Source organism: Chrysemys picta, chromosome 16, assembly GCF_011386835.1.
Source record: "Chrysemys picta bellii isolate R12L10 chromosome 16, ASM1138683v2, whole genome shotgun sequence".
Lineage (NCBI taxonomy): Eukaryota > Metazoa > Chordata > Testudines > Emydidae > Chrysemys > Chrysemys picta.
In genome coordinates, this window is record NC_088806.1 from 17,155,029 (window position 1) to 17,180,068 (window position 25,040).

General features: G+C 47.7%; 1 protein-coding gene across 4 annotated transcripts in view; it reads right to left on the reverse strand.

Moving 5' to 3' along the window:
- The window catches only part of KIRREL3 (kirre like nephrin family adhesion molecule 3), a 689,345-nt gene that overhangs the window by 89,022 nt on the left and 575,283 nt on the right, over positions 1–25,040 (reverse strand). The gene's annotated exons all lie outside the window — the stretch shown is intronic.

Below are 25,040 nucleotides of genomic sequence, written 5' to 3' on the forward strand. Positions count from 1 at the left end.
TGGCTACAACAACATTACAAACAACAATGAAAAACCTCACAAAGTATCAGTTCCTCTACCCCCAGTCATGTCTTCTGCTAAATAAGAAGAGCTGACCTTTATAGGCCATTTTTCATGTCACAAGATCCCAAAAGCCGGTACAAGAGCATGCTTCTCTCAGCACTTAAATGCAACTGTCCCAAAGACTGAAGCAGCTGTTGCATTATGCATCAATTTAGGAGAGGAAGGTGAGAAGAATTCGGTATCCAGTTTAAATGGCTGGAGGGATTTTAGGTAGCAGAAAGGGCCATGCTTTCTGTGGTGAAAGCCAGAGGAATGACACCAGGGATGGAACGGGGATTCTAATTTCCTGAGTCAGGATATCAGGGTTAACACACATAAAGAAGGTCTACAGAATCTTGAATGCTCACAAGTAGTCAGGACACTGAATCCTTCAAGCCTAAATACAACCAATCTTTTATCAGTAAATGTTGGTGAACACATTGTTCACCGCACGCACCCAGACCGACGGAGAAATATTTCCATCGATAATAATCGAAATATACAGACAGGCAAAGTAAGAAACATGCTGAGTGAGAACCTATTTGAGTTGGTTTTAAGGATATTTACTTTGCATGTTTTCACATGTGACGTTTTCAGTTGTGTTTTAATGGCCATAGAGATTTAACTTTTTGAATCTCAACGTGTACTGTCGTTAAATAATTAGTCTGACCCCTCTATCGTCTGACTTCTCATAATTCTCCGCAGCTATGGACATTTAAATGGACAGAAATGAAGAAAGATGCTTAAAGATAAACATTGAAGTTACCCATCGAAATGATAAACAATGAAAATGGAATCTGCCAAGCCTAATTGTATTTTACATCTGGGAGGGGGCACCCCCCGAGACCCCATTGTCCCCTAGCATCAGGCTGGGGTATTGAATCTGGACTGACAGAGAGGAGTAAGAGATCCCAACCTCCATTCCCTGCTGAGATGCCAACTCACAACCTGGGATTTCCCTGGAAGTGTCTCGTGCAGTTACCGCTCTGGATAAACCTGTATAGCATGTGAAAGCCAACAGCAGCGACAGACAATCTGCATCTGACTAGCCAAAGGGCTGCTCATTCAAGGCCTAAGCCAAAACCCACTGAAGTGGGTGGAAAGACTCCGACTGACTGCAGCGGCCTTGGGATCGCTCTGCTATTGACAAAGAGACTGGATTTGGGTACCATACCTGTAATACCAGTGGGGCCCCACAAGGAGTTTTACCACCTGGCTGCCGCTAAGCCTTTACACTCGAGCCACGCCACTGAGTACTACAGCCCCTACGTTTCTGCCAGTGACACCGGGCTGCCAACAGGTGCAATGGAAATCCAGCAGCAATGGATACGGTTGATGGAGAACCCCTCCTCCCAGGCACAGAACAGTCCACGTCCAACACAGAAGTTCAGGAGTTTCCATCCTCAGCTGAGTCTGTGTCTGTTACCAGGACTGCGGGCTGCAGCAGAGGACAATAGCCCTGGCCGCTGCCTGTTCTCAAAGCATTTCCCGCAGGCAGAAGTGGCCAGCCCACACCTCCCTCCCTGCTCTGGGTTCACGGGGCTCCCCTGCCTTTTCAGCTTTGGAGTTGAGGGCCTGTCTGCAGTAGGGATTTTAGCACCAGGAGGGTTACAATCCCCTCCCCCCCCCAACATAAATGTGCTGCACTGGTGCAAAGCAGGACTTGCACCACTGCAATTTGCCCTGGTTTCAAACCAGCGCTGTGCACCAAGTCCTAAGATAGTCATGTCTGAGCAAGGATGTAGACTGGTGGGTCGGGAGAAAAATCCAGATCGGTGGCTAGCGACTGCAGACCTTAGCAGTTGGTTGCTTGCTGCTTGTGTCTCACAATACAGAACACCCTTTTGCAGAAGAACATCCTGTGTTTGGACATGATCATACTCAGCATGTAAGGCACCCTAAGGGTTGAGTTCAAAGAACAGCCATTAATCTCTAGCTTTCATCAGCACCACACTGACCCTTCATTCCTTGCCAAAAGGAATGCATCCCAGTCCATCGTCTGCTGTCCCATACTACTGAGCAGCCCATGCATTACTGCCTGCCACGCGTGCTGATTTAAACCATTGCTCTGCGTCCCAGAAAACATCTCGGCGCTCCTTTATTGGGGCAGAGTCCTCCGGGGAAGTTTTGCAGTGAGAAACACCTTTTACTTGGATGCAAACGGCTTCAAATTTGCAAACACCGAAGAGTCAGCGGTGGAGGAAGCTGCTAACCAATCTCTGGGGGATAGGACCATCTGTACCACTGGCTCCTGCAAAGTCAGCCTGTAAGGTTCATGCCTCTATTAACTGAATCCACGCTGCGTTAGCTGAACCTTTCTGTCTCCAAAGTTAATTTAAGATAGCAAAGTTTTTAAAGGCACCCAGTACTATGGCATAGAGGCACCAATTAGATTTGTTAGACAAGTGTGTGTGTGTGTGCGCACAGCAAGATGTTCCAGTTTGTGTGCTTTTGGCATATTGTAATGCACAAACCATCAGGGCCACAGGTGAAGTGAGTTTGGTGGTCTCAGTTTTGCAATCTCTAGTAAATATTTGCCCATATTGCGGCACCAGAGCAGAGTTGTCAGGTCTGCAGGCATGAGGTGCACTCGCATGTTGCAGAGTAGGACCGGGGGCCCTTGAAGAGGTTTGTGCCAGAGCTGGAGCAGCAGAGGCTGGTATGCAGGTCAGGAACAGGGTGCATTGGCAGAGCTGGACTGGAATAGTGAGGCATGTGGCACATCAGGAACACGGTGCATTGGCAGAGCTGGTGGCGGGGGGTGGGGATGTTTGTGCAATGCCAATCAATGCGATCAGTCTTTCAATATCAAAAACACTACCCCCCCTTTTTTTTTAAATCAAAGGGAACTTTATCCCTTTAAGGCAGTTGAAATAACATTACACTGAAAAGCCAAGCTGGCATTTGCTACACTGCAACTTGCAAATTGTCTTTGAGGACAAGCTGTCAACTCAGCACTTGAATTAAGCTGCTGTTTGCCAAACAATGAGCAACAGTGACCTAATAGGGCACCATCTGGCAACCTGCCACTCGGGGGCTGTTGAGAAAGTGAGTGGGGGAAGGGGGTGGGGGAGCCTATCAGGGTGTGTGAAACTCCAGCGGCTCGTCAGCGGCAGGGAAAGTAATAAACACCCAACACCAAAAAGTTAAATCAAAGGCAGTAAGAATCCTCCCATGAGTCTCAACTCTCATTATCTCTGGGGGACCCACCTCTCATCCACTCAAGACAGGGGAGGGAGAAAAGATGCCTTCTCCCTGTGTCCCAACCCGGGTGCTGGTAAATAGCAGTGCCATGACCAGCCCCACTCTCCTCCAACAGCTGACTGTGCAATCACCTGAGATTCTGCAGCCGCTTCTGTACTAGGAGCCTGTGCTTGGGGCAGGGGCAGCTGATCTTCCCTTCCAAGTCCTCTCCCCTTGCACCTCTCTGCTGTCCCCTCCCCCCCACTCCATTCGAGTCCTTCTCTTGGAGGTTGTTGTCTTTGCTTCCTCTCTTTCTTTCTGTCCTCCCAGCCAGGCTGGCCAAAGCTTGTCCCTTCTTCCTCGATGGCATTTCTAGCATCTGCATCTCCCTGTCCCCACGGCTCAGACCCAGACAGCGACATTATAACAGCAACAACGGATCGTACAGCAAGTCGAGGGCGGATGGAGAACCGCACTAGGAGCAACCCTGATATTCCAGACCACATCGCTGCCATGGCCAGGCGGCTCAGATAGCTCCCCGCCCCACCTTGCAGGCAGCAATGCACCTTCTGAATGCTCACAAAGGGCCAAATCCTGAAGTCCTTTCTCAGGCAGAGCCCCCCATAACTTCTCATGGCAGTGCCCACAGCTCCAGTGGAAGTCAGTGGGAGCTGCAGGGTCTGAGCACCTTGGACGGCCCGGCCTGAGTGGGAATGAAGCGAGAACCTGAGATGAATTTCTGAGTGTTACAGCCCTGGAGGAGCTCCCCTCCACGACGCTCACCTGCTGATCAGACTCAAGTGTTGGGTCCCAGGTGGTCTTGGCTTGCGGGGGGCTGGGCAGGCTTTAGGCCCTGTCTGTGGGCCTGCAGGTGCAGGCCCTTTGTCTGACACCCCTCCTGGCAGTGGAGACCCCCTAGGCTCTGAAACTAGTGCTGGCTCCCCAGCTGCTGTGGCATGCTCCAGCGTTCCAATGAAGCTGGGGACCCTCTGATTTGCTGTTTCCCTCTTTGGGAGCTTGGTGACAGTGTAGGCGAGTAACACACACTCTGGGAAGGAATTTCTAAACACACACACTTTACACACAGAGAAAGCACGAGAGAGATACAGATCTCTGGAAAAATAACAAAACACCTGCATGTGAGACTCTGCCTCAGTTTCCTCCCTCTTCCTGAAAGCCCTGTGGATCTTAGTGTCTTCCAGAGTCCTGGCCTCTTGTGTGCACCCCTCTCCTCTTGCCCAGTCTTGTTTTCTGGTTCTGTTCAAGCACACACAGATGCCCTCTTGCTTATAAGCACAGTTCTGGTCATGAGTCCCAGTGGCAGACCTCATCCCCCAGCTGTGCTGCAGTCATTTGCACAACCCGCTTAGTTTGGGAGGTAGGGCTGGAGCCAAAAAGAGACATTACCAGTTAATATCCTTCCAAGGAGTCTCCATTGTCCTGAAGGGGCAAGATTCTTCAATTGTTAATGTCTGTCCCATCCAGGGCCACACATCCTGGGGCCTGACCCTGTTCCCTTAACACAAGATGTATGATGCAAGGAGGCAGTGAAAGACAACCACAAGAGCATGAATGTACAGAATTCATACAATCCAGGTGGAATTCACAAGTTCACATGGACGGATCCCAGAGCATCACATTGAGATTGGGTGTGTCTTGCACTGGCAGCCCGCTCAGCAGAGAGGGGGGGTCATGTAGCCTTCACTCCTGTGGGGGCTTTTACTGGGTGGGGACTGGAGATGTTTTGGCAGAATTGCTGAAGGAGTGTCCACTGACCACCTGTGCATGGTTAAGTGAACCTCATTGAACCAGGATGGATGACCTTGGAGGTTTCACACACCGTCTGATGACACAAGCATTTTGAAAGAGTTATTAGCAGTACAAACGTGAGCCTATTTGTATGCACTTACTTGCTCTCTTACCTCATTTATCTTCATGCCTCTAACAGATGCTGACTGGCCACTTGAGTTTCTCTGCCCTGCTGGGTTAGGGGGTTTTCAAATCAACTTCCCCCCTCCCTCCTTCACTAATTAATCAAGTGACTTTGCTTTTATTTCTGCGGCTGTGTTTAGGGTGTTAATAAGCAAAGCCCCTCATCTCTTTAGGATGAAATCAGCTCCTTGCTAGATAAGGAAGAAGAATACCAGCCCTTCGCCCTGCTAGAGCTCACCATCTTCCTCAACATCTCAATATGATGGAGAATCGTTAATTAATTAGCACAGGTCACTATTATCTTCAATGCTCTACCGCTGGGGAAACTGCAGCAACTTACCAAAGATCATACAGCAAGTCACTGCCAGCGCTGGGAACAGAGCCCACAAGGCCTGACTCCCATTCCCCTGTGCTAACCATAATACTACACCCCCACTGGATACCAGTGAGGGATTCAGAGGAGTCAAAGATCAGGCCTCCCTGCCTCCCACCTCTCCAGTTGTTGCCCTCCTCTCTCTTTTCAAAGCTCTTGGAGCACCCCATCCATTCGTGTTGCCCTGACTCCCTTTCCCCTCTCCTGGATTCTCTGCAACCACAGCTTCTGCTTTGTCCACTCCACTGAGCCTGCTCTTACCAAGGTCACTAAAGTCATCCCCAAGGGTCTCTTTTCCTTCCTCGTCCTCCTTGGCCTCTACAACATGTTCAGAACAGCCAGTTACTCCATCCTTCCTGAGTCTCTTCCCCTGGGTGTCTACATCTCTATGCTGGGCTGCCTCTCCAGCTGCTCCTCAGGGGTTGCTGTTCCATGTCCCATTGGACACTGGCTATTTTCTGTGTGTTTGGGGGTGCGTGATGGAGGAGACGGGAGAGGAGGGGGAAACTGCATGACCTCGTATTCACGGATGCACAGTTTGATGGCTAAAGCTGGTGGCAGGTCCTCGAAACCCACCTAGCAGGCTCAGCAATTTTGGAAAATCTGCCACTTATTTTGATGCGAGATGGGGGCTGAGGTCCTCTGCAAATCTACCCTACAGTCTCCTTCTATCCTGCTATCCTCTTATACTTTCATGCTGCTTTCCTTCCATTATATAGTTCTCCTCCCCACCTTCCCTTCAACCTGGGGAAGGGGGTAACAGGTGAAGAGCTGGAAGCCATACAATGAAAAGCCTAACTTAATTCATTCCTCTCCGTGCAATTAAGAAGCTGTGGGGGCTGAGTGCCTAACTGTGCAGGAAGTCCCATGTTTGATTATTAAGTTAGATGAAAGCGTTTCATGAGGACTAAGTAACTGGCAGGCATGGAAGTTCATTGCCAGGCTGCACCCTACCTAAAATGCATGTCTGCAAGCCTAGGAAGAAAGGACCCTTGAATCCACCCAACTATTACAGTGTAATTACACTGTAAAGAAAGTGCCAACAGACTCAATCAATGTGGGGAGGTGTACTGAGAGATCTAGCTCTGGCCAAGAAGGGATTAATGGAGTCTTGAAGGTTCAAGCAGTTTTCATAGATGATATCGGATGACGTAAGTGAGTGCACCTGTGGTGAAATCCTAGCCCCACTGAAGTCAATGGAAGTTCTGGTATCCAGGTCTCCCCATGAATACTATGCACAGCTCTGCACGGGAAGAGAGAGCTCAGAGTCCACTTTGCACAAGACTGTGCACTCAGCCCCTCACCTGCTTCTGTCCCCGGCCACTCCCTCAGGTGCCAACCAGTGACACCCTCCTCCCCACATAGCATTATCCAAGTCCCAAGCCTTAAAATCAGATTGCATTGGTAGAGTAGAAAAACAGACATAAAGCCACAAGATGCATGGCATTTAAAGACGGACACACCTTAGACTCCCCTGCTATAAATACAACAAGGAGTACCACAAGCTTGAGTTACAGGATACTGACACTACTGGGAAATGGCTGAAGAAGTCCTTTCAGTGAGCCACAGCTCAAGGACCACCTTACAGCTCAGGGTCCCACAAAGATGTTACATGTCCCAAACTGGTTTTCCTTTCAGCCAAAGTTCCTCCACCCCACATTGATCTGTGTGTGGGGACCCTTACCCATGCAGAGCCTCAGAGAGGTCAGTGTGGCTGAGGAATCTATCGATCGGTTTTATACTGCTGCCCATCACTGTAGGGTCTGAGCACCTTTCATTAAAATCAATAGCAACAGTCCCTAGTGGACTCATTTCCTGGTGTGGTCCTGAAGCTACACGAGAGCTTATTCAGAGAGAGCATTTCTGACCCAGATGTAAACAGGAGACATAGTCTCAAGAACCACCATGCTTGTGAGAATTCCTAAGCAAGTCCAGACAAATTCAGATAAGAATCTGATCTATAGGACACTTGCCTGAACAAAAGTGAGGTTTTTCCAACTTTGATCTTCTGCCTCCACATTCATTTTGGGCTCCTCGTGTCACCAATATAACTCTATTACTTGTAACTCTTCTGCATGCTTAGCAGTGTCCCTTGTGGAGCTGTCAGAATAACTCTTCACTTGTCTGCTGGATGCTGTCTCTTTCTTGCTATAATTACTGGTTCATCATTGTCCATAAAGGAGAACATCTGCTGGCACTCCCACTGCAGCTGTCTTCTGAGGGCTTTTCTTCCTCCAGCGACTGCTCCAGGAGAGGCTGGTATATATTTGTGATGTCTTCTCTGATTGTAATTCACCAAGGCTTTGTGTAGCTCTCTGTGTTCAGTTGATATAAGTCCTCATTTCCCCCCCATTTATCCTGTTGTTCAAAAACCCTAAATCCTCACCATAGCAGAAATCACCCACAGCCACCCACCCACAATACCAGTATTGGCAAACTGGAAATATTTTGCAGTTTTGCCTTAAATATTTCTGTTCTATTCAGGTACCTTTAGGGCCCTCATCACCAGACCATCTCACAACCATTAATGGATTTTTAACCAGATGAAATTCAATGATGATAAATGCAAACTAATGCCCATTGGAAAACAATCCCAACTATACATATAAAATGATGGGGTCTAAATTAGCTGTTACCACTCAAGAAAGAAATCTTGGCGTCATTGTGGATAGTTCTTTGAAAACATCCACTCCATGTGCAGCGGCAGTCAAAAAAGCTCACAGAATGTTGGGAATCATTAGGAAAGGGATAGGTAATAAGATAGAGGCAATATGATATTTTCTATATAAATCCATGGTATGCCCACATCTTGAATACTGTGTGCAGATGTGGTCACCCCATCTTAAAAAAAAAAAAGATATATTGGAATTAGAAAAAGTGGAGAAAAGGGCAAAAATGATTAGAGGTATGGAATGGCTTCCATATGAGAAGAGATTAATAAGGCTTGGACTTTTCATCTTGGAAAAGAGATGACTAAGGGAGTATATGATAGAGGTCTATAAAGTTATGACTGGTGTGGAGAATGTAAATAAGGAAGTGTTATTTACTCCTTCTCAGAACACAAGAATTAGGGGTCACCAAATAAAATTAATAGGCAGCAGGTTTAAATCAAACCAAAGGAAGTATTTCTTCACACCACACAGTCAACCTGTGGAACTCTTTGCCAGAGGATGTTGTGAAGGCTAAGACTATAACTGGGTTCAAAAAAGAACTAGAGAAGTTCCTTGAGAATAGGTCCATCAATGGCTATTAGCCTGGATGGGCAGGGATCCAAAACCATGCTCTGAAGTGTCCCTAGCCTTTGTTTGCCAGAAGCTGGGAATGGGCGACAGGAGATTGATCACTTGATTACCTGTTCTGTTCATTCTCTCTGAAGCACCTGGTGTTGGCCACTGTCAGAAGACAAAAATACTCTGCTAGATGGACCATTGGTCTGACCCAGTATGACCGTTCTTATGTTCTAATGTCACCTCTGTGAGGGAGTGAAACATTATCCTGATTTAATAGGTGCAGACTGAGGTACTGAGTAAATTAAGTCATAAGACTTAATTTGCAATGGGATATGGGAGCTAAATGGAAAAAGTGGGGTAAAGCTGGGTGCTTTGGAACCAGGCAGATGTCTGCATATTGGAGGCGTCTGCATGTGTGAGGTGTGAATAAATTTGGTGAGCTCCACATTACAAAGGAAGAGACCCAACTTTGTACCCCCAAGACATGATGAGAGGTGTAAGGGAGTGCCGCTGCTAACTAGGAATCCAACAGGACCATAAAGCTACACAATATCTTCTCAGGCAGGCAGGCAACCTTCTAAAATGGTGCAGATGCTGCTCCAGCCCATTGCTCGAATGCTCCTCGGTGCCTAGGCTTGCAGGTTGTGGGCATGGACAGTTCACCTGACTGACTGGTGGTCCAACCTTTGGCAGTGGTGGGAGCAGTATGCTAGTGTAACCCACACACCTCCTGGGTGTGGTGCTCTGTCCCATCTAGTGGCACTGAGACCACAGAGAGAGATTAATGAGTCTGCTACAGCCTTAGCTAACGGCCATATGGCTTTTAGCTCATGCAGTAGAGGCTCATGCACTAAGCTCCAGAGGCCCCAGATTTGATCCCGTCCGTTGACGACCGGGGTTTTCCAATATTGCACTAGCTTTGGGGCATCTCTGCAGGCCACATACAGATATATGTGCTCTTCAAAATGGCATCCTCCATACAGCGTGATCTCCAACATATAGCGTTCAGGGGCCGGATAGAATTGTTTCACAGGTTGGCTCCAACCCACGGGCGCCAGTTGGACCACCCATTAATAAAGCAATTTTATAATCTACCACTGAAATGCAGCCTCCTTGGGGTGTAACCAAGCTGTTCCTGAACAGCAAAAGAAACACAGGATGAGAGACATATATAATAGATACTGCAGAGGCTGGCAGAAAATGATAGTTCAAGATGGAGTTTGTCCAGGACACCAGAGTTCATACCCCGTCTCCTGGGAAAAATAAAATGGGTCTCTAGTGCACACAAGAAGTACGGCTCTTGGTCTGATGAGAATAAAACCCCACAATGGATGGCCCTCCAATAACCCATGCTATCTTGCTAGGGCCCCCCAACACCCACTACTGAATCACCAGTCTGTTACTTTAGACTGGCTTCCCCCATCCAGTTACTGGAGCCTGTCTGTCCTTCTAAGCTTGGGGGGTCAGCAGGAGGCTATGTATACGGTTATTTTACATTTTTGTGAATAACGGTTTATTTATATCTAGTTTTGAGGCTACAAGACTAAGAGCCAAAGCCCAAATCCTGAGAACTCAAGAGACACAAAGACTGTGAGCAATGTATTTCCATCATGAAAAGCAAGAAGCTGGGGTGTGATATGATACAGGGCCTCTCTGTTGAGTGATCTCCCAGGGGTTGTATGGCTGACAGACTGGACTAGACTCCGGATAGTGCTACAGCAGGGCAGAAATTGTTACAAAAACGTGGCCATCATTCCATTCAAGATGGAAAACTTCAGCAAGGTATTCAAGAAACCCTATCTCATAGCCCCATCTCGTGGTGGGGTTTCGTGTGGGTAAGGGCCAGAATGCACTGATGGAGGTGAGAGAGATTACACGAGTCCGATCCACACATAAAACTAGAGAGATAAGAGTGCCTCTGAAGAGCACCGAGCCTTGTTGCTACTGCACCTGGAATATTGCTCAGTTTCAGAAGGATGTAGAAAAAAGAGCAGCCAAAATGACACACAGATTAGAGGCTAAATCATATGAGAAGAGACTAAGGGACGTAAATTTATATAGTCTAGAAAAGACCCTGGGCAACACGATCGCAATCTATAAATACCTTCAATGTAAAACTATAAATGAAAGGAGGGAATGGTCCATAATCTCAGAAGATGGTAGGACAAGGAGTATTGGCCTGACACCAAGGGAGGATATAATGAAGCTGGCTAGATATTAGGCAGAAGTTCTTAACTGCAAGAGCAATTGTGACAGTGGAATAGACTCCCAAGGGAGATGGCCGAGGCACCATCGCTGCAGACGTTCACTAGCAGGTTAGAGGAGATGCTGGCATGAATGATGGAAGGAGATAGTCTTGCAGAAAAGCAGGGAGTTGGGTTGGAGGGCTCAGACAACTTTTTCTGACCCAGATTAGGTAGGTAGGTAGGTAGGGGAAAGGAAAGACCTGAAGTTACAGACTCGTTCTCTTTTCTGCTCTGGAGGATGTAACCAGCAGCAGCACATGAGGGATAAGGGGAAAAGAATTTGCCCTCAGCCAAAATATTTCTGAAGAGGGAACAACTGATCAAAAATCAGGTGACGCACATGCAGGTATAGTTCCATATAAGGCTGCAAGATTGGAGGCCTTTCTGGAAGATGCTTTAGTCAAACAAGTTATTGGGCTCAATACAGGGGTAACTGGGTGAAATGCTCTGGTCTGTGGTATGCTGGAGGACAGACTAGATGATCTAATGGCATTTTTGAATCTGTTGGTAACCACTGATGTGAGGGGCTACAAGGGCTTTGCAAAGAACTAAATCAGTTCCCAAGAGGTGGCTGACTCACCTGAGTAGCATCTTCCTCTCAGGAAATCTGTTCATGCAAAGCAGACTGAATAAAGGTGACGAAGGGAGCAGGTTTGGTAACCACAAAGGACCTCTGCGCAAAACTTAAACTAAACCCAAACATCATCTCAGCCGCACTTTGTTATGTTTTATCATGTATAATAGTTAATAAAAGGTGAATAAATCACTGATAGGTGTTATAAGCATGTTACAGGCATGACTAGTCTGTGTCAGAGATGACTATGAGCACATCAGTAGAAGGTGTTATAGGTGGCTACGAGCCATGGGTATAAACGACCTGTTGGACCTTTTAATAATCTATAGCAGCTGACTAACCATTTATTAACATATATTAATAATGTATTCATCATTTATAAACTATTTATAAATGGAACCCGAATGGAAAGTGTGACCGTAATTTTTTAGGAAATTCAAAACAATTTGACCAACTTTTTCACGCACTTTTACACACCGGGATTCTGGGTTTTCAGACCCAGAGGTTTTGAACATGCCTCTGAAGCAGACCAACATCTTTATCTGAAGCAGACCTGAACTCCAGATCTTTCACAGATCATCTGTTACTAATAATATGCCATTCAGGAGCAGGATCTCCCACAGTATTCTTGCCAGCAAGTTAAAGAAGCATGGGCCGGATGAATGGACTATAAGGTGGATAGAAAGCTGGCTAGATAGTCGGGCTCAACGGGTAGTGATCAATGGCTCCATGTCTAGTTGGCAGCCGGTATCAAGCGGAGGGCCCCAGGAGTTGGTCCTGGGGCCGGTTTTATTCAACATCTTCATTAATGATCTGGAGGATGGCGTGGACTGCACCCTCAGCAAGTTTGCAGATGACACTAAACTGGGAGGAGTGGTAGATACGCTGGAGGGTAGGGACAGGATACAGAGGGACCTAGACAAATTAAAGGATTGGGCCAAAAGAAACCTGATGAGGTTCAACAAGGACAAGTGCAGAGTCCTGCACTTAGGATAGAAGAATCCCATGCACTGTTACAGACTAGGGACCGAATGGCTAGGAAGCAGTTCTGCAGAAAAGGACCTAGGGGTTACAGTGGACAAGAAGCTGGATATGAGTCAACAGTGTGCCCTTGTTGCCAAGAAGGCTAACGGCATTTTGGGCTGTATAAGTAGGGGCATTGCCAGCAGATCGAGGGACATGATCGTTCCCCTCTATTCGACACTGGTGAGGCCTCATCTAGAGTACTGTGTCCAGTTTTGGGCCCCACACTACAAGAAGGATGTGGAAAAATTGGAAAGAGTCCAGCGGAGGGCAACAAAAATGATTAGGGGACTGGAGCACATGACTTATGTAGAGAGGCTGAGGGAACTGAGATTGTTTAGTCTGCTGAAGAGAAGAATGAGGGGGGATTTGATAGCTGCTTTCAACTACCTGAAAGGGGTTCCAAAGAGGATGGATCTAGACTGTTCTCAATGGTACCTGATGACAAAACAAGGAGTAATGGTCTCAAGTTGCAGTTGGGGAGGTTTAGGCTGGATATTAGGGAAAACTTTTTCACTAGGAGGGTGGTGAAGCACTGGAATGGGTTACCTAGGGAGGTGGTGGAATCTCCTTCCTTAGAGGTTTTTAAAGTCAGGCTTGACAAAATCCTGGCTGGGATGATTTAGTTGGGAATTGGTCCTGCTTTGAGCAGGGGGTTGGACTAGATGACCTCCTGAGGTCCCTTCCAACCCTAATATTCTATGATTATATGACTGGGCATGGAAGGTGTAGGGGCGTGGACTCACCCCTGCAGCACCTCCTGCTGGTGACTTCCAGGAATTAGCTCATTCCAGCTCCAGAGCGCCCTCTGCAGGCCGGTGATCCACCTGTCCTCTGGCCCCTGTGTCCCTCCCTGGACCCTGGTGCTCTTTTACCTGGGGTGCTGCCCCCTAGCAGTAACCCCTCAGTCTTAGGGTCTCCCGTCCCCAGGGAACCCCCACCCACTATTCCCACCTCACCTCAGTATAAGGCTACTGCTAGTCATTGTCTAGCCCCACGCCCTGGGACAGACTGCAGTATCAGCCTACTCATCACTGGCAAGGAGAGTTTGGACCTGCTGCCTTGGCCTACCCCTGGGCTGCCCTCTGCAACCCCTAGTACCCGTTGGCCTTCTGCTAGGCCGCAGCCTGAGGCTTTCCAGGCTGGAGCTCCCCAGCTCCTCAGCCTTTCCCCAACCCTGCTCCACTCAGGTACTCTGTCTCTAGCTCCCTGCAGCTAGGCCCCTCTGAGTCCTTGCTCCTGGCTCCCAGCCTTTATAGGGCCAGCTGGGCCCTGATTGGGGCATGGCCCAGCTGCGGCTGCTTCCCCATTCAGCCCAGCATTCAGAGCTGCAGTCCTCTTTAAGGGCTGATTTCAAGCCCTTCAGGGCAAGAGCGGGTGACCACCCCGCTACAGAAGGATATGGACGATCTCTGAAAAACAGGCTGTATCTGGAAGGTAGAAACACGGGCAGAGCTAAACGAACAGAATGTATTTCTGTGTCATGATGCAAAACGTGACACCAGCTAATGTTTACACATTTTGGGAGCAGTGATTAATTTAGCATTAGTTTTCACATTTCCCCCCAAATTCACAGTCATTTCCATGATGTTTTCTAAGTTCCCAAGAAATTTCATAAAACCGCACACACATTTTGCCTTTTTGTTAAGAGACAATGAGGCTGATCGAGAGTCCAACAAATAGAAATTGATTTTAGTGGGCTTTGGGTTAGGCCCTGTGTAAATGTATGCCTCATTTCCATACTTGCCAATGAAAACAGCTTTTTGCTGTTGCAAAAAAGGGGGTCATTAGGTAAGATGACAGTGTGGTTTTAACCTGAGTGAAAGAAACCCACCTCTCATCTCTGGTGAAAATGGCCAAGGCAAGGGTAGGAAGAACAGCCTAGTGGGTCAATTACGTCATTTGCTCAGGGTCCCGCAGAAAGTCTCCAATCCAACCCAATTCACTAGATGTTCATTTCCCTCCCCCTCCAGGTTGAATTTCATTTTGTTATTTTCCTGTCCACATTTCTAACCTCTCTCAGCCCCTCTGCAGTTATTTTCTCTGTCCTCCCTGTGGCATTCAGCATCTCCCAATTCAGTATCTTCTGCAAATTTAATTGGCCCGCATGATGGAGGAAAACAAGTTCCAACCAGGAAACAGATTTTCAGTTCCAAGCTTCAAAGGGGTTATTACAGACAGCAAGGAGAAAACAATGATTAAAAAAATATGAAAAATACCTTTGCTGGGTCCTTTTAAGTATTAAACACTCATAAATAAGGAGAAAAAAGAACTACAAGCAGATATTCTCCAGAGAAGCAGCATTTTTCTGGGTGAACTGATTACTTTCCAGCTAAAAGTGCAAGCAAACAACGCCCCCACTGCCCCCATTCTGGGAGATGTTTGCTTGTGAATAAAGGCTTTTTAAAACATGTCACTTCTGTTTCTGCAGCCTGGTCTGATATTTAAAGGGAATGTAACATGGAGCATGACATCCCAAAGGGCTGAACTCCGGGCTCACAGGAAGAGCACATTCCAAATCCAGCATGAGGAGTCTTTGCTTTCTTCCGTGTGTTTTAACGCTAAGATCCTTGGAGACTCAAGAGGTCTGCATGCACAGAACCGGCATAGCCTAGGAAGATGCAATGCATGGTCATTTGTCAGTGTGCCTCAAGCCTAGGGTGACCGGATGTCCCTATTTTATAGGGACACTCACGATATTTGGGGCTTTGTCTTATTATCCCCCTACCCCCATTCTGATTTTTCACACTTGCTCTCTATTCACCCTGGAAGGTCTACTTGTAAGGGCAGGAGAGATGTGTGATCATAGAATATCAGGGTTGGAAGGGACCTCAGATGGTCATCTAGCCCAACCCCCTGTTCAAAGCAGGACCAATCCCCAGACAGATTTTTGCCCCAGATCCCTAAATGGCCCCCTTGAGGATTGAGCTCACAACCCTGGGTTTAGCAGGCCAATGTTCAAACCACTGAGCTATCCCTCCCCCCGTGACCTCCATGACCCAACAAGCTCTCGGCCTCTCTGGCAACGAAGGGAGAAATCAACATGATTACGGTGGTGGTTTTCTTTACTATGGGCACTGGCCCTGGACTGAGAGCCAACAAGCAACTTCACAGCGGCCCCCAAACAGTTACTGAAAGGTGCCAGCGTTTGGTTAGGACTAACCCGGGCAGGAATCAAACTGGTGTGCTAATGGCAAGGGTGTGCCATGAACAATTGCCCTGAGCACAGCCGCAAGAAATCCCAGAGCAGGTGCTTAGCAGAGACATCTGTGCAGAAGTTACAAATGCACATGGTGAAAGGGTGGGATGGAATCCAGGATTTTCTCCTCCCAAAACACATGCGTAATCCAGCATACCAGGCCTTGCCCTCTACTAGTAGAGAACAGCAAGACTAGATGACCTCCTGAAGTCCCTTCCAACTCTGATATTCTATGATTCCACTGCATTGTGTGCTACGTTGTCTGTCTCGCCAGCACTGAGCTCAAGGCTGAATTTTGAGTTATATACAGGAGGCTGTCAGACCTTGCGTTCATCACAAGGTGGCAGCACTTTGACCATCCCTGGTGATTACTACATCACACAATGCTGGGGAACCTGCTAACGATGGGTAGGGGAGCAATGAGGTTTTTGGACTGGTGAGTCTTGGGGGCAGGGCTACCTTCGACCCTCTCATTCCTCATTGGAAGGGCCAGGGGAGAGGGTGAAGCTGGGGAATGTTTCCTGCACACGGCCGTCTTTGTCTGCTCCAGTGGCTGGGCTGGGAGCGCACAGGCTGCGGGGGGTTCTCCTGAGCTGGGGAGTGGGCTGGTGCCTTCCCCTCTGACCTCCCGGGACCCACTTCTAAGGTCTCCCATGTGGCTCCTCTTTGCTTCTGGGCATCCCAGAGCCCCGCCCATCCCAAAGATCAGGAGCCCACCCCCACCATGATGAGGCCTGTTTTAGGGCTTCAGCGAGTGCTGGTGATGGGGCTGGGGCCAGGGCAAGGCAGAGGCCACAGACCGCCCCACGGATCCAGGCACCCTATGCAAAGCATCCTCCCCTCCATCACCAGTGCACGCTGGGGGCTAAGCTGCTTCGGTGGAGTTTATACCCTATCCAGTGGCATCTTCCCGTTGCTACTCAAACGTCATCTTTTCCTCTCATACACAGAGCAAAACCAGTAGGGCCAGACCCTCAGCGGGGATAAATGGGCACAGATCGACTGATTTCAATGGAACGACATAGATTTATCCCAACTGGCCCTGGCGTTTTTCTGTTTAAGTGACTTTCATTTCAGACTCAGGAAAATAACAAGGAAAAAAGTACAAATACAATGTCTCTATCACACCCCCCCTTACCCCACCATTCTGCCCCTGAGATACAAACTGGTAGCCCTCCCGTGTAGCAGGGAGGGAGACAGCGCACAGAAACAGAACGGTGTCTCTCCTTCCCATCACCTAGCTACATACTCCACAGACCTGGGGCCTGGCTCTTCTCTCACCTACACCAGTTTGGGCCCCGTGTAAACCTACTGAGTTAAATGGAGTCACTCTAGATTTACACCAGTGCCAGCAAGAGGAGAATCAGGCCCCCTAAGCTTCACATGAATCAGCATCCTACCAGCAAAAGACTGCATCAATCTTTACCAATCCCAGAGTGGGGCAGGCCCTTACTATTGGAAAAGTCTAAACAAATATTGCTGAATCAGAAAAAAATGAAGCATTTACTCTGATATGTGGAAGATAGATTGATTGATCTGCATCGTCACAGACAAACAGATAGATAGCACCTCTTTCATGCTCCAGATGCCTTTGGCATAAGCTATACATACAATCACATTACAAAAAAGTTAAACAAGACCATTTTGTTCCTCCTAGCTACTCCAGCGTTAACATCTGCTCCCCTCTGGTGAGCCCTCAGGGCTGGAAGAGCCTAGAACTGCTTCCAAAGGGAGAGTTATATAGCAATTTGAGTCCACCGTTTCAAGTCAGCAATGCAATGTCCATTTAAAGTGCTGCCAATCAGAACCCGTGACCCCAATCCCTCAGGAAAGCTCTGTTTACATTGACCTAAGTCTGTCCAGCCTAAACTTATTTGTGTGTATCAACAATCTTTAAATTTTTCATTGTTGCATCCATTATTCAGCACCATAGATTTTAGTCAGATGCTTGTTTTTAGCTTGGGAAGCCACGATCAATACGCCTGGCAGCTCTGTCTGCTAGACTGAGCGGCTGAGATCACACGGCATGGGCATATCACCACATGTCACTAGAGCTGGGTGTTTTCCCAACTCGAATCAGGATCAAAAGTCAAAATCTCAAAAATTGGCATGAACTGAAAATCCAAAACCAATTTCAGTTGGGTCAATCAAACATTTCCTTTGGATTACTTCAAAGCATTTCTTTAGAATTTTGACCTTATTTATCTATTTATTTCAGGGCAGGTGGAAGGTCTGGGGCTCCGTAGGTGGCTCTTACCAGGGTCCAGCTTCTGGCCTGGCCAGGGGGTGGTACTTAGGGGGAAGAGGAGAAGCAGGGGGTGGGGCCCCAGGAAAGAGGAAAGGCAGGACCACAGAGGAGGGCGGGGCTCCTGCATGTGTCCTGCTTTTGCCTTTTGAAAAGGTGATCACCCCAAACCTCATGTGCATCACAGCCATTCCCTGAATATTTGTGAGAACAAAAACCTGCATGAACGTTCACAGGCAAGTGAACAAAAAGGGCCATAACCAGGTTTCCAAGTCAAATTTAGTGAACATGTTCGTAAATACATCCCTCTATCTATCTCCCACAGAATACAAAAGCAGGCCAGATACCTGAAGATGCTAATTATTATTATTATTAGGTTATTCTATATATTGCAAGGATACTACAGGGTTTTTAGTAATTCTCTGGGCCTGGCAACTTCTCACTGATGCAACTCCCATTATTTCCGAGTATCTGAAGTCATGCTAAGCCATTCCCTTTTCCCCTGCTTTAAACCTACAAGCTTCTGAATCACTCTTAATTTCTCGGCATTTGGGAGCTCATCCTGGATAACTCGAAACCAAATGCTTTAATACTCTGGCTTTATTTTTAAAAAATCTAGGAAAGATTTTTTTTCAAGGACACTTCTTCTGTTTTCTGTTCCCTACCTGTACCACTGAAGCTCGGTTTCTCTCCAACTTCATCCCAGCTCCCCCCTCCAGTCAGCGATCCCTTAACGAAAATGAGTTCTAATTGGTACTGTTTTGTAATTGCTCCTTCCAGAGGCGCCCGCTCCATCAACTACTAGCTGGCAATTGCATCAATTATATTGATTTCAGTTTGTTGTCATCAATACTGCACCGCGGAGAAATGCAAAACTTAGTCCAGGCCTGTCTCTCTGATCGGCTGACGTTGCTTAAGCAGGAGCTAAAGTCACTTTAAAGCTGTCTCCTTGTTCGGGCCCCAAAGGTTACTTTTGGAGTTTGAGGCTGGGCAGGCTAGACAATAATTGATCAATGTACAATTTCTGAAACCAAAATAAAGGGCAGTTTGCACTCATGCAAGCATATAAAGACTAAAATTACCTAGGGCCTGATCTGAAGCTTATAGATTTTAAGGCACAGAACCTTGCCTACCCACTGCTGTAATAGACCCCTAACCTCTGGCTGAGTTACTGAAAGACTCAAATCATGGTTTAAAGACTTCAAGCAACCGAGAATCCACCATTTACTCTACTTCAAACCAGCAAGTGACCTGTGCCCTACACTGCAAAGGAAGGTGAAAACTCCCCTGGGTCTCTGTCAATCTGACCGGGGAAAAATTCCTTCCAGACCTCAAATATGGCGATCAGTTAGACCCTGAGCATGTGGGCAAGACCCACCAGGCAGACACCGTGGAAAGAATTCTCTGTAATAACTCGGAGCCCTCCCCATCTAGTGTCCCATCTCTGGCAATTGGAGATATTGGCTAATAACAGTTGTGGATGGGCCATATGCCATTGTAGGCAACCTCATCATACCATCCCCTCCATGAATTTATCAAGCTCAGTCTTAAAGCAAATGGAAGTCAGCGGAAAATCTGCTAATCTGGAGACAGTGAGCACTTATCATCCCATGAAGTGACTCGCCTGAGTAAGGATCACAGCAGGCAACTGGGTGTCAGGATTCTGGGTTCTAGTCCCAGTTCTGTCCTGTCTCACTTTGGGTGAAATTCACCCCTCTGCAAAGGCAGGGTTACCTGGGGCTCTGCATGAGGGTGAATTCACCCCACTGAACGTCTCCCTGCTTCAGTGCAGTCCTCTGTAAAACGGGGCAATAGCACTTCCCAGCTTGAACAACTAATGCGTGTGAGGCACTGAAGTCATTGGGTGAGAGGGGACGTTAGCAGAGTTAATTACTTTCACTGGGGCAGTGCCTGTGGCTTGCATTGTGCAGCAAGCTGTACACACACGCTGCCCACATACTCTATAGGCACAACCGTTGTGGTGAAGGGTGGGCACGAGAGCTCTAACTCCTCACTCTCCTGCGGTGGGGCTGATTCCTCCACAAGTTACCACCAGCCTTTTACCATGTGGCTGGGTGATGGCTGCTAGCTTGGCCAACCCAGCAAGGCTTGAACCAGAGACCTCCCAAGCTAAACGTTGTTACGGCTTGAGCTAGACCTCCGAGGCTAGGGAGCTGTAACAACTCGCACCCTCTGTGGATCGGGTGCAGACCACACATGCACCAGTAGGCTGCACACTTCCTCCGGAGAAAGGACGCTCATCCTGAACCTTTGAAGCCTCTAGACGTTCCAGTCCTGGCTGAGCCCCCACATACGTCACAGCCGCCTTTTTTGGCCAACACCCCCAAGATAGACCCCCCGCTAGAATGGCCATTCTGATTAAGCATTTTCCAGCAAAGTGGAATGCGCTGTGATTGGTAATTAACAATACAAAATAAAACACTGGCTTGCTGTATAAATTGTGTTTACTCAGAAGGATGGAAAACGAATAAATATTTTGTTGGCCACATTTTAATTGCTTAATGAAAGTACAGAGAACATCCCGTTCTCTGGCCGTTGATTGCTACAAATTGAGTGTAGAATGCATTTGTTGATTTATTACCAGCAATAATTTCAATTACTAACATTGTGATGTGAAAGTCCTTCCTCCCCAGATGAAGAGGTGAGCGCTTCATCTAAATGTAATAACTCCCAGCACCAGCCATCAGCAGGACTTGAACGTGGGACATTCTGTAACACAGCATAGCCCTCTGCTACTACAGCTGAAGGACGACTAGAGATATAAAGGAATATCAACACTGTGCTGTCTAATGCATAGGCACCCTGCCACCTAGTGGAATTCACAGCCCCGAGGTAGGCGCCTGTGCTCCCAGTGCATTGCATGGGGAGAGTTAGGTACCTAAGCAAGGGATCTTCAGACATCAACAAGCCGAGCGGGGAGCCGCCTATGCTAACCAGGAATGAAATTCAAAGGAAAGGGGTGGGACTTAGCGTTCAGATCCACAAGGATCTTGGGCTCCTAACTCCCACTGATCTAGGCCTTTGGCCAGAGGGAGAAATACTTTTGTGGATCTAGCCCTAACTCTTTACACCAACAGTAACAGTAAACTATTATCCTCTATGTCGACTAGTGACCGGAGGGAGACATGACACACACACTTTACAAGCACTGCTTCTAAAACACCCAGGCTTGCTAGAGTGACCGGATCTAATCCACATGGAAGAGTTCAACCCTGAAGCCTTCCCAGGGTTCCCCAAGGATCATGCAGTTTATATCACTGTGGTCTTTCATTTTTGGCCTTAGAAACCTCACAGTGCAAGAAATGGTGACAGACTGGGTTTGAACCAATCCCACCCCAGCAGCTCAGCTCTTTGAAGGCATATCATTATTAGTCATTCACAGCAGAGATGCTGATAACTTTCTAGGGGTAACAACCTGAACCACAGAGTATCAGCAGGGTTTGGAACCCAGCACCATAAGCACTGACCTCTCTCATGTGAACCAAAGGAGCAACTCCATTAACAGGTAGCAGTATTAGGCAGTTATCCTCTGTGTGGACTAGACACTAGAGGGGGACCTAACACACACATTACAAGAGTGTTACACTGAGCACTGCAGGGCAAGACCTTGGTCTGCTACTGGCTGCAATGAGAGGTGATTAGTTACTGGGAACTGAGCATTGAATCTACAATAACAATAGTAACACCCAAATACCCCGAGAGAACCTGCTTCAATACAGAAATAAATACCCCTCTGACTGCACAACCCCAGCTGTTACCTACCACCCCACACCGGAACCCATACAGGGTATCCTCAAACAACTACAACCCATACTTGATTGGGACCCCATCTTGAAAGAAATTATCCCTGAACCCCCTCTTCCATCCTTCAAACAACCCCCTCTCCAAGCTCATCATCAGAAGCAAGCTCCCCACAGACCAGGACACACCAACTCAAAATGGCACCAGAGCCTTCCAGACCAACAGATGAAAAACCTGCAGATGTATCTCCACTGGTGTAATGATCAACACCCCCCACAACACACCTTTTGAGATCCCTGGGTCCTACACATGCCTATCACAACATGTGGTGTACCTCATCCAGTGCACGAAATGCCCCAATAGCAACAACGTGAGCGAAGCCAATCAATCGCTGCACTCTCGGATGAACTCACGCAGGAAAATGATAAAATACAAAAACACTCTGTCACCTGTGGGCGAACACTTTTCACAAAGCGATCGCTCTCGATCTGACACCTCAGTCCTCATCCTCAAAGGAAACCTGCACAACACAAGCCTGGTGCTTAAATTCATTACTCTGCTAGACACTAAAAATCACGGACTGAACAAGACACTGGATTGATGGCTTATTTTGCAACGATCTGTAACCCAGTGGGTCTCAATCAGGGGTATATGTACCTCTGGGGGCATGCAGAGGTCTTCCAGGGGGTACATCAACTCATCTAGATATTTGCTTAGTTTCACAACAGACTACATAAAAAACACTAGTGAAGTCAGGACAAACTAAAATTTCAAACAGGCAATGACTTGTTTGTACTGTTCTATATACTACACACTGATGTAAGTACAATAGTTAAATTCCAATTGATTTATTTTATAATTCTATGGTAAAATGAGAAAGGAAGCAATTTTTCAGTACTCGTGTGCTGGGACACTTTTCTAGTTTGATGTCAGATTTTGTAAGCAAGTAGTTTATAAGTGAGGTGAAATTTGGGGTATGCAAGACAAATCAGCCTCCTGAAAAGGGTACAGTCATCTGGGAAGGATGAGAGCCACTGCTGTAACCCATTAACAACCCCTCCCCCTATCTGCTTTCCCCATCACCCTTCCTTTCCTCCCTATGGCCTTGGCTACACTGGCGCTGTACAGCGCTGCAACTTGCTGCGCTCAGGGGTGTGAAAACGCCCCCCCCCCCCCCGAGCGCAGCGAGTGCAGCTCTGTAAAGCACCAGTGTAATCAGCGCCTGCAACGCTGCAAGCTACTCCCCTCGGAGAGGTGGAGTACTTACAGCGCTGCGAGAGAGCTCTGTGAATCCCCAAGTGTAGCCAAGGTCTATGACTGGAGGGGTAGTAAGGGGCCACTTTGCCTTGAATGGTCCCATGAAATATGTGTTAGCAACTTGTGTTAAGCAATCTGTTCCACCTTGTATTTAGCTGTGACACTCTTGAGTTAGGCTAGGTTTACATTAGAGACCTTACAGCAGAACACCTGTACTGATGCAGCTGCAAGACCTCTCGTGTAGCCGCTCTCTGCCGACGGGAGAGGGCTCTCTCGTAGATATAATTAAACCACCCACAAGGAGCAGCGGGAGAAGCTCTCCCGCCAACATAGCACTGTGCCAGTGAAACTTATGTCGCTCAGGGGGCTGTTTTTTTCACACCCCCAAGTGACACAAATTCTGCCATAAGTGGCAGAGTAGACATGGCCTTAGTTTCCCAGACCTGAAGATGAGCTCTGTGTAGCTCAAAAGCTTGTCTCATTTACCAACAGAAGCTGGTCCAAAAAAAGATATTACCTCACCCATCTCGTCTCTCTAATAGTAATCGCTGACATTTCTATCGTGTCTTTTATAACTAGGATCCCAAAGCCTTTCGTAACTATAACCTAATAGAGACGGTGCAGCCATTTCTGGGGTGGATGACAGCAGCCAAATCAGACACGGCGCACAGCCCAACAGTGGGGCACGGGGAATTTCCGTGAAGAAGACCTGTACAAACTCCACCTCTCATAAGATGTGCAACTCAACAGTGTTTAATATCCCCACAGAGCACCAGTGCAGGAACGTCTCCCTAGAAAGGCCTCACACATTACAAACAGCTGATCTCCATCAGGAGGACCAAGGGCTGAGGTGAGCCAGCTATGATTCAAACCTGTGGTTTGGGGGTATCCACAGTCCTGATTCTCAGCTGCCCTGCTCCTCGTGTGACCACTTATACCAGGGATAGTTAACCTATGGCACGCGAGCTGATTTTCAGTGGCACTCACACTGCCCGGGTCCTGGCCACCAGTTCAGGGGGCTCTGCCTTTTAATTTAATTTTAAATGAAGCTTCTTAAACATTTTAAAAACCTTATTTACTTTACATACAGCAATAGTTTAGTTATATATTATAGACTTATAGAAAGAGACCTTCTAAAAACGTTAAAATGTATGACTGGCACGCGAAACCTTAAATCAGAGTGAATAAATGAAGACTCGGCACACCACTTCTGAAAGGTTGCCGACCCCTGACTTATACTGTTGTTCAGTGCACAGCAGGTGCAAAACGCTTCCTGAGGAGACTTTTCCACTCCTGTACTCCCATGATAGCATTTGCTCTGCCCTTGGGCAAACGGTGACCCCAGGTGCCAGGTAGTGGTGGGGATCACCCGAGGTTGGAAGAGGGCAAGAGGCTATTCTGGCAGCTGGCACAGATGAGGGATAGAGCTTGCCTACTTGTGGGGCTACTTCCCCGGCAGAGGACATCACTGACTGCAAACAAAGCGGTGTGCAGCACCAGGACATCAGCTACGTCTGCGCCACCACACTACAGTGTCGGCTTTCAGACTGTCCACTGCAGCATGGCGAGGGGTTGTCTAGTGTGAAAGTCACAAAGCTGCTGTTCCATTGGAGCGAGAATTGTCAATTCATTGTCCCCTTCCTCCTAAAGCCATTTGCCTTGTGACGTTCTTCCTTTCTTCCCTTCACCAGAGGCCCCTGTGCTCTGAGCTTCACTTCACAGCCCCCATGTCTGGCACGCTAAGCCAGTTGGATATGTTCTTGCCGAGCGCCTCCTGTGAGTGACAGGCTATCGGGAGATGATTGACGAGGCACCTGGGGCCAAGTGCACATCACACTTCCCCCTGAATGGATCCGGGGTGATGCATTGCCCAAATTATTTCTTTATTAAGAGTAAATTTCCATAATGGTGATATATTGTGTCACTCCTCTTCTCCTGCCTGCCTCCCTCCCTCCTAATGAAGACATGTGGTCC